The following is a 9,043-nucleotide window of genomic DNA, read 5'->3' on the forward strand; positions in this document are numbered from 1 at the left end:
ATGGTCTATAGTTGGTATAGGATAGTGTTAATGTGCGGGGATCGCAGGTCGGCGCGGACCCGGTGGGCCGAAAGGGCCTGTTTCCATGCTGTATCTCTAAGCTAAAAAAACACTTTTAAAAATGCTGGGGTAACTCCGCGGATCAGGCAGATGCTGCTCGAGCATTTTGTGTCTATAATTGAACAGTTAAAGTAAAAACAAAACTACTAGCACCAACAGAGTTTTTTTACCCAGAGTAATCGGACCAAGGATCAGGGTACATAGGTTTAAGGTGAGAGGGAAAAGATCTAATAGGAACATGAGAGGCAACTTTTTCACACACAGGTTGGTGGGTGTATGGAATAAGCTGCCAGAGGAGGTAGTTGAAGCAGGTACTGTAACACCATTTAAAAGACATTTGGACAGGTACAGGAAACGTTTAGAGGAATACGAATCATGCGCAGGCAGATGGGACTAGTGGAGATGAGGCATCTTTGTCGGCATGGGCAAGTTAGGCCATAGGGCCTGTTTCCATGCTGTATGACTCTATGACTTTAAGATATCAATCGACGTGTCAGAGGCGAGGTCAGTACAAATCATGTCATGTGGTCGATGTGTTGCAGTCGATTTAGTCTGAGGAACAGGAAACCAAAATTGTAGCAGCTGCATGCAAAATGCGCTTGGGTTTCAGTAAGATGTTAGTTTGCCCCTACATCCCAATGACATACAGGTTGGTAGAGTAGTTGGTCACTCTCAATTACCGCTTGGTTAGCATGGGGAAAAAAGTAGTTTACAGTGAATGATTTTCACTTACTTTGTGGGAGAGAAGTTGAGTAAAATGTAGGAAGACAAAAGGACATGAGTGCAAGATGGGGACTAGATGGTTATTGTGGACTCATTGGGTCAAAAGGGACATTTTCATGCTACAAGACTCCGCGGTTCTAACGTTCTCTTTCTCCATGGTACTTATACTACTGATTATTTCCTAACTGTTGTGGCTTTATTTTTTAACTTTCAGCACCTACATTCTTGTTTGCATTTAAAACCAATACAAGAACTCCGGATAAGTGCAAGGAATTAAATAATAATTTTAAGAATAAATAGGGTAGGCACATGGGCATGCAGGGAATGGAGAGATATGGATCATGTGCAGGCTGATAAGGGTCAGTCTTGGCATATATTTGGCACAGGCATACTGGGTTGAACCACCCTTTCCTGTGCTGTACTGTTCTATTAAAGCTTTGTAAAAGCAATATCTAGACTACAATGCCTTACATGAAATGCCGTTAGGAGTTTCTTACCAGTTTAAAAGATGCCAAATATATTTAAGCAGAAGTGCAGTTGCAGGATCTAGGAGTGCAGGTGGAGTTCATTGAAGATGGAGTCACAGGTAGATAAGATGTTCAAAATGTATTTTGGCACATTGGCCTTCATCAGTCATAGTATTGAGTATAGGGGGGTTGCACGTAAGGTGCACAAAGGGTGTGACGCACGGAGCAGCTCAATCCATGTGGAGGACATGGCAGCTTCCGGAATATACTGTTAATACACGAAACGCATACTTTCTTACCCATTAAAAACTGCTGAAAAGGTCATTTTTTGCAATGTAAATAATTGTGGAAATTGGGGTAAGCGTGGGAGTCATTTATCCTACTTCAGAATTGCAAAAGTGAAGAGAAATGATGGTAGAGAGAAGCGAGAGCTGAAGGGACAACAACAGCTAAAGTGCTTGACGAACATTGGCCATGCAGATATCGAGATTGATAATATTGGGAATTATTGCGTTTGCTCACTACATTTCATCAACAGTAAGGCATTATTTGTGTTTTTTCTTGATTCCTTTGGTATCTAAAAAGTTTCAGAAGTGATAAATCTGGCTGTAAAATTTTTAAATCGCCCATGCAGGGCTCTCGCTTAACTTTTTTCTCCTGTTGCCAGCCGGGCAACCTAGGCAGCTTTTTAGGTTGCCAAATGAGTTTAGGTGGTCATTTAAGACGGCGTACGATAATGTGCTCGGACGAAGTGCGTAGTTACCAGTCAGAATTATGGTCAATGAAGCATTCACATATTATTTCTGCTTCAAATAAAGTCACAAACTAAACATCAAGACATGATATATACCACAATGACATGCAGCAAAATTACAATACAGTATCTCATCTCCTTTTACACATTGCAAAGAATGCAATTTCTATTATTTCTTTCCACTTCCAAACAAAATTCTGGTTGGATTGTACAGCGTATGATCAACCTCAGTGAGAACAAGTGCAGGTTTGGCAATCGCTTTGCACAACACCTACACTCAGTTCGCAATAACCAACCTGATCTCCCGGTGGTTCAACACTTCAACTCCTCCTCCCATTCCGAATCCGACCTTTCTGTCCTGGGCCTTCTCCATGGCCAGAGTGAGGCCCACCACAAATTGGAGGAACAGCACCTCATATTTTGCTTGGGTAGTTTACTGTCTCTGCCTCTTCCTTTCTTTTTCCCGACCCCCACCTCCGACATCAGTCTGAAGAAGGGCCTCGACCCGAAACGTCGCCTATTCATTCGCTCCAAAGATGCTGCCTCACCCGCTGATTTTCTTGAGCTGTGTCTACCAACGGGATCCCACCACTGGCCACATCTTCCCATCTCCTCCCGTCGGCTTTCCGCAGAGATCGCTCCTTCCATAACTCCCTGGTCATTTCGTCCCTTCCCACCCAAACCACACCCTCTCCTGGCACTTTCCCTTGCAACCGCAGGAAATGCTACACTTGTTGCTTTACCACCCCCCTCGACTCCATTCAAGGACACAAGCCGTCTTTCCAGGTGCGGCAGAGGTTCACGTGCACCTCCTCCAACCTCATCTATTGCATCCGCTGCTCTAGATGTCAGCTGCTCTATATCGGTGAGACCAAGCATAGGCTTGGCGATCGCTTTGCCCAATACCTCCGCTCGGTTAACAATAACCAACCTGATCACCCGGTGGCTCAGCACTTCAACTCCCCCTCCCATTCCGAATCAGACTTTTCTGTCCTGGGCTTCCTCCATGGCCAGAGTGAGGCCCACCGTAAATTGGAGGAGCAGCACCTCATATTTTGCTTGGGCAGTTTACACCCCAGCGGTATGAAAATTGACCTCCAATTTCAGGTAGTCCCTGCTTTCTCCTCCGCTTCCCAGCTCTCCCTCAGCCCACTGTCTCCGCCTCTTCCTTTCTTCTTCCCACCCCCTGCACCCTCACATCAGTTTGAAGAAGGGTCTCGACCCAAAACGTCGCCTATTTCCTTCGCTCCATAGATGATGCCTTGCCCGCTGAGTTTCTCCAGCATTTTTGTCTCCCCATTCACACAAGTTCTGTTATCCCACTTTCCTCACCCACTCCCTACACATTAGGGGCAATTTTACAGAGACAAGTTAACCTTCAAAGCCAATGCATCTTTGGGATGTGGGAGGAAACCTACATGCTTGCAGGGAGAATGTGCAAATTCAACAGACAGTGCCCGAGGACAGGGTCGCACACACATCCCTAGCGTGTGAGGCAGCAAGTCCACCAGCTGTGCCACTATATTTTATTTTCCAACACACAAAAAATTATACGTTGATAACTTTGGTTACTAAAAAAAAGAAACTATCCATTTTCAGTCTTAAATCTCGAAGTGATGCTATAGTACAGCCCTTTACAGCTACTGTAGGTTTTAATTCAGTTCAAGACTATGGGGCAGTACATTGGCCATAAAGTTGCTGCCTAAAAATGCCAGAGACCCGGAATTGATCCTGAATATGGGTACTGTCTGTATAGAGTTTGCTCCTTTTCCCTTTGATCGCATGGGTTTTCTCCAGGTGCTCTTATTTCCTTCCACATTCGAAAGGTGTGCAGGAACCTTTTTCAGACCCAACCCAAAACGTAATATTTTCCTTTAGTCCAGAGATTCTGTCTGACCTGTTGAGTTACTACAGCTTTTTGTGTCTATCTTCAGTTTAAACCAGCATCTGCAGTTCTTTCCTACACACACGATACTATACGATAGAACTTTATTAATCCAAGGAGGAAAATTGTGTGTGTGTGTGTATAGTTATATATTCATATATAAATATACACTGTTTAGTTTTCTCGTTGATAACATTGTTCACAGAGTACTATGTTTACATATTCTGTTGTGCTGCTGCAAGGATTTCATTGGGACATGAGAGAATAAAACAATCTTGACTTGCGTCGCAAATATGTGGGATAGAACTAGTGTGCGGGTGATCGGCGTGGACTCGGTGGGCCGAAGGGCCTGTTTCCACGCTGTATCTTTAAATTAAACTAAAACACTAAAACCAGTGGAAATTTAAAGAAGGGTCTCTACCCAAAACGTCACCCAATTTCTTCTATCCAGAGATGCTAGCTGCTCCATGGAGTTCTGCCGCACAATTAAAGCATGGAATAGCCTTCACCCTACTATAGGTACCCAACCAGAAGCAATTAAATTTAAGGTAGCTCTTTTTTTCTCCCGCAAGAACCCTTTTTTGTTTAAGTCCAAGTCAAGAGTTTTATTGTCATGTGTCCCAGATAGGACAATGAAATTCTTGCTTGCTGCAGCACAACAGAATATGTAAACATAATACAGAACAGGAGATAAAAGTTCACTGTGTATATATATATATACACAATAAATAAACAGATAAAATGCAATAGGCTGTTATTTTTCAGAGTTTGGTGGTGGTGTTTAAATTCCATTTCGAATATTTTTGACGGATCAGGAAACCAAGCAGCAACTCGAGGGAGTTACTCCAGCTCCAGCAAGTAAGTCTGCGTTGGTTTTCAGTGGTCGCGGCGAGTGGACAGCAATGGCAGCCAGATCTCCCACCATGCAAAGGGAGGGAGAAAGTGGCCGACGCCAACCAGTTGCAGTGGCAGTGCGCATGTGCAGGGCGGCACATGCGCACAACCACGGCCGATGATATGCTGGCCAAAGATCTTCGCTATAGGATCTTTGGTGCTGGCCGTGGTTGTGCGCATGTGTAAGGCAGCCGGCCGTGCCGCCAGCGAGGAGCGGGCGGAGACTCGAGACACGGACAGCGGGCAGGTACTCGAGACATGGACACGGATAGCGGGTGGCGGGCGGAGAGTGACAGAGAGAGAGAGAGAGAGAGAGAAAGATGGTGAGGGGGCCCGCTCAGAATTAAACAAGCGGTGTCCCGGGTGCTTGCCAAGCCGGGTAAAATGGCATGGCTTTTAGGTTGCCCCACGGGTCTGTGGGTTGCCATTGGCAACCGGGCAACCCCTAATTTCGAGCCCTGCCATGGTTCTGAAGTGGGTTTTTACATGCAAAAAGAAAATGCTTCTGAAGATTAAAGATTGAATAGGATCTGAGGGGTAATGTTTTCATACAAAGGGTGGTGGGTGTATGGAACAAGCTACCGGAGGAGGTAGTTGAGGCAGGGACTAACCCAACATTTAAGACACAGTTAGGACGTACATGGATAGGACAGGTCAGAGTATTGTGTATAGAAGTTGGTAGGTCATGTTAAGACGTTGGTGAGACCGCATTTAGAGTATTGTGTTCAGTTCTGGGCACCATGTTATAGGAAAGATATTGCCAAGCTTGAAAGGATTCACAAATTATTTACGAGGATGTTTCCAGGACCAGAGGGTCTCAGCTATAGGGAGAGGTTGAGTACTTGAAGCACAGGAGGATGAGGGGTGATCTTATAGAGGTGTATAAAATCATGAGAGGAATAGATCGGGTAGATGCACAGAATCTCTTGCCCAGAGTTGCAGAATCGAGGACCAGAGGACATAGTTTCAAGATGAAGGGGAAAAGATTTAATGGGAGGGGTAACTTTTTCACACAAACTGCGGTGGGTGTATGGAACAAGCTGCCAAAGGAGGTAGTTGAGGATGGATCCCAACGTTTAAGAAACAGTTAGACTGGTACATGGATAGGACAAGTTTGGAGGGATAAGGACCATGCGCAAGCAGGAGGGACTAGTGTAGCTGGGACATGTTGGCTGGTGTGGGCAAGTTGGTCCGAAGGGCCTGTTTCCACACTGTATCACTGACAATAGAGCAATCTACTTGAAGGCCTTTCTCTAATTATAGATAGCACCAAAACTAGAAGTGATTTAAGAGGCGATTAAAATATATTTAATTACGCATGCAGACTGTTATATCAAGAATTTAAAAGACATTTGGACAGATACATGGATAGGAAAGGATAGCAGGATATGGGCCAAATGGAACTAGCTGAGATGGAACATCTTAGTCAGCATGGACAGGTTGGGCCGAAGGGCTTGTTTCCAAACTGTAAGACTACAGGACAGGCAGAATTAGGACGTTCGGCCCATCGAGTCTGTTCCGCCATTATATCATGGCTGCTCTATTTTTCCCTCTCAGCCTCAGTCTCCTGCCTTCTCCCGGCAGGAGAACCTTTGACGCTTTATCCACCTCCATTTTAAAAATACCCAGCGAGTTAGATAGAGCTCGAGGGGCTAGAGGAATCAAGGGATATGGGGAGAAGTCAGGCACGGGTTGCTGATTGTGGATGATCAACCATGAATGGCGGTGCAGGCTCGAAGGGCCAAATGGCCTCCTTCACCTATTTTCTATGTTTCTATGACTTGGCCTCCACCGCGACTACGAATTAATTTGATTGTGCAAAATGGACATTTTGCGGTTCATAGTAAATATATAAATGTAAACAGACACATGGAAGTGCGTTTTTCAGAACAGATGAGCAGATATGTTGCCTACTAGTTAGTACCTCGACCTAAAAAACGCAGCAACACCTCAGCCACCTCCCAGCTTGGTCCAGGGCCCAAGCTTTCCAAAACACTGTGGGCGCGACCTTTCCGAAACAAACGTCGTTATTAAAACTGCACCACAAACCTTCGTGAAGGGCGAAGCAGGAGACGGAAGAGAAGTCGGACCCGCCGTCAGATGGGCTCAGACAACCAGTCGGTCGGCGTAAGGCGAGGCGCACCATCACACCGCCCCCATCATGGCGGCAGCTGGCTGGGCCCAGGCGGGAGGGGAAAGCCCCGCCCCGCCTCACTTCCGGCGACAGCCTTTCTGAGGTCACGGGGTCGCTGTGTTGCCGAGCGACGCGGGCGCCTGTTAATGCGGACGGGGACGGGGGGAGGCGAGAGGCGAGCTCGCTGGCTTCCAATCAATGATCATAGAACGGAGCTCCCAATGCCCATTTACTCACTGTCATTGTGGTCACAGTGTCGGGCTCAGAGTTAAACACGTCCTTCGGCCCAACTAGTCCATGCTGAAAAAGATGCCCCATCTAAGCTAGTCAGTGAGTATCAGCTCTCTTATGGTTGACAAACACAAAATGTCAGGCACAAGGCAGTCATAGTAATTTCAGATGTTACAATAATTTGCATTTTATTGCTCTTTTAAGAGAACAACATTGCAAGGACAGGTACATAGGAAAGGTTAAGAGGGATATGGGTCAAACTCGGGCAGGTGGGACTAGTGTAGATGGGGCATCTTGGGCTGCATGGGCAAGTTGGGCCAAAGGGCCTGTTTCTGTTCTGTATAACTCTATAAGGATTTAGGAGATAAAACTGATGAGTCTGAAGGGTTCGGACCCGAATGCCACTCATATTTTTCCCAGATGGCTGCTTGAGTTACTGCAGCACTTTGTTTCTATCTTCGGTATAAACAGCATCCGCAGTTCCTTCCTACACAAACTGATAAACCAATGGAGGATGTCAGTCATACAGCAGTTAAACAGGCCCTTTTGGCTTAACTCATCCATGCCGACAAAAGATGCCCATCTAAACAAGCCCCATTTGCCCGTATTTGGCCCATATCCTTCTTTCCTATCCATTAGCTTCCCCAAATGTATTTTAAATATTGTTATAGTACCTGCCCAAACTATCCCCTCTGGAAGCTCGTTCCATATACCCACCAACCTGTGTGAAAATGTTGCCCTTCGGGTTGTTATGAAATCTCTTTCTTCTCACCTTAAACCTATTTTCTCTATTTTGCTAATTATTATGCAGCATCATTATTATAAAAGCTAAAAATAATTTAAGATTGGATCTGGGATCTATAAGAATTGATAACCCAACCAGATAATTTCCTGTCACACTGCCACAAGATCCACAGTTCGAAAGGATAGTTGGTTGGCTATACAGTTTTTCCAGTCTGAAAAAGGGTCCTGACCAGAAACATTGCCTTTCCATTCCCTCCAGAGGTGCTGCCTGACCTGTTAAATCAGTTTGTGGTTAAATCACAAACGATCTTAGCTTGGATGTAATTTCAAAGTGAAATATGAGCATTGTGCTCTTTTAAGTTCTTGTATAGGGATTTCAGAATAATAGTGAGCAGAACTCTAAAAGGGGTGCCACGTTTATTAAAGAAAATTAATAGAAGTGGGAAACAACTAATTGTGTCTGATCTTCTATTCAATAAAATCAAGACTGGTCTTTTATCTTAATGCCACTTTCATGCAGTAACCCCATATCCAGTCTTAAGTCATAGTCCTAGCGTTATACAGCATGGAAACAGCAATTTTTCTTTTTAATCAGCAAGAGAATTGCATTGGACCATGGTGATTTTTGAGCCATTTCCAGAGAAGGATCTACCATCATCCATTAATATCACTTTACTCCTTTAAATTTATTTTCCACCTGTAAATCTAATACCATTTTCTAAATGTTCTAATTATATTTTCCCCTTTGCTCTACCTGTGGTACTTCGAGTTTGACACGATTGCATTTATGTATAGTATTATCTGATCTGATTAGACAGCATTCACTGTATCTCGGTATTTGCGGCAATAATAAACCTAAACCTATTGAGAAATGCATTTGGTGTTTTCAGTGTCTCGTCAGAACATCTCTTTCTATTCTGCATGCTTTTTGCTAATGGCATTTGCTTAGCCTCTTCATAAACTTATATCTGTCAAGCTAAGTGGACGTAAATAGAAATAAGGAACTGCAGATGCTGGTTAATACATAAAAGGACACAAAGTACTGGAGTAACTCAGAGGGTCAGGCAGCTCTGGGGAACATGGAAAGGTGACTGAGGTGGGGTCTTGACCTGAAATGTCAACTACCCATGTTCTTCAGAGATGTTGCCTGA

At 44.7% G+C, this 9,043-nt stretch overlaps 1 protein-coding gene across 2 annotated transcripts in view; it reads right to left on the reverse strand.

Moving 5' to 3' along the window:
- marchf7 (membrane associated ring-CH-type finger 7) overlaps positions 1-7,097 on the reverse strand; it is a 41,847-nt gene extending 34,750 nt beyond the window's left edge. The window contains exons 1-2 of one of the 2 annotated variants that reach the window (XM_033024127.1): positions 7,080-7,097; positions 6,833-6,911 (exon numbers count right to left, since the gene is read on the reverse strand). The gene's annotated coding sequence lies outside the window, so the exon portion shown is untranslated. Of the gene's footprint in view, positions 1-6,832; positions 7,018-7,079 lie in introns of those variants that run through there. The other variant, XM_033024129.1, reaches the window with a different exon arrangement.
- Positions 7,098-9,043: the final 1,946 nt, after the last annotated feature.

Source organism: Amblyraja radiata, chromosome 7, assembly GCF_010909765.2.
Source record: "Amblyraja radiata isolate CabotCenter1 chromosome 7, sAmbRad1.1.pri, whole genome shotgun sequence".
In the NCBI taxonomy this organism is placed as follows: Eukaryota; Metazoa; Chordata; class Chondrichthyes; order Rajiformes; family Rajidae; genus Amblyraja; species Amblyraja radiata.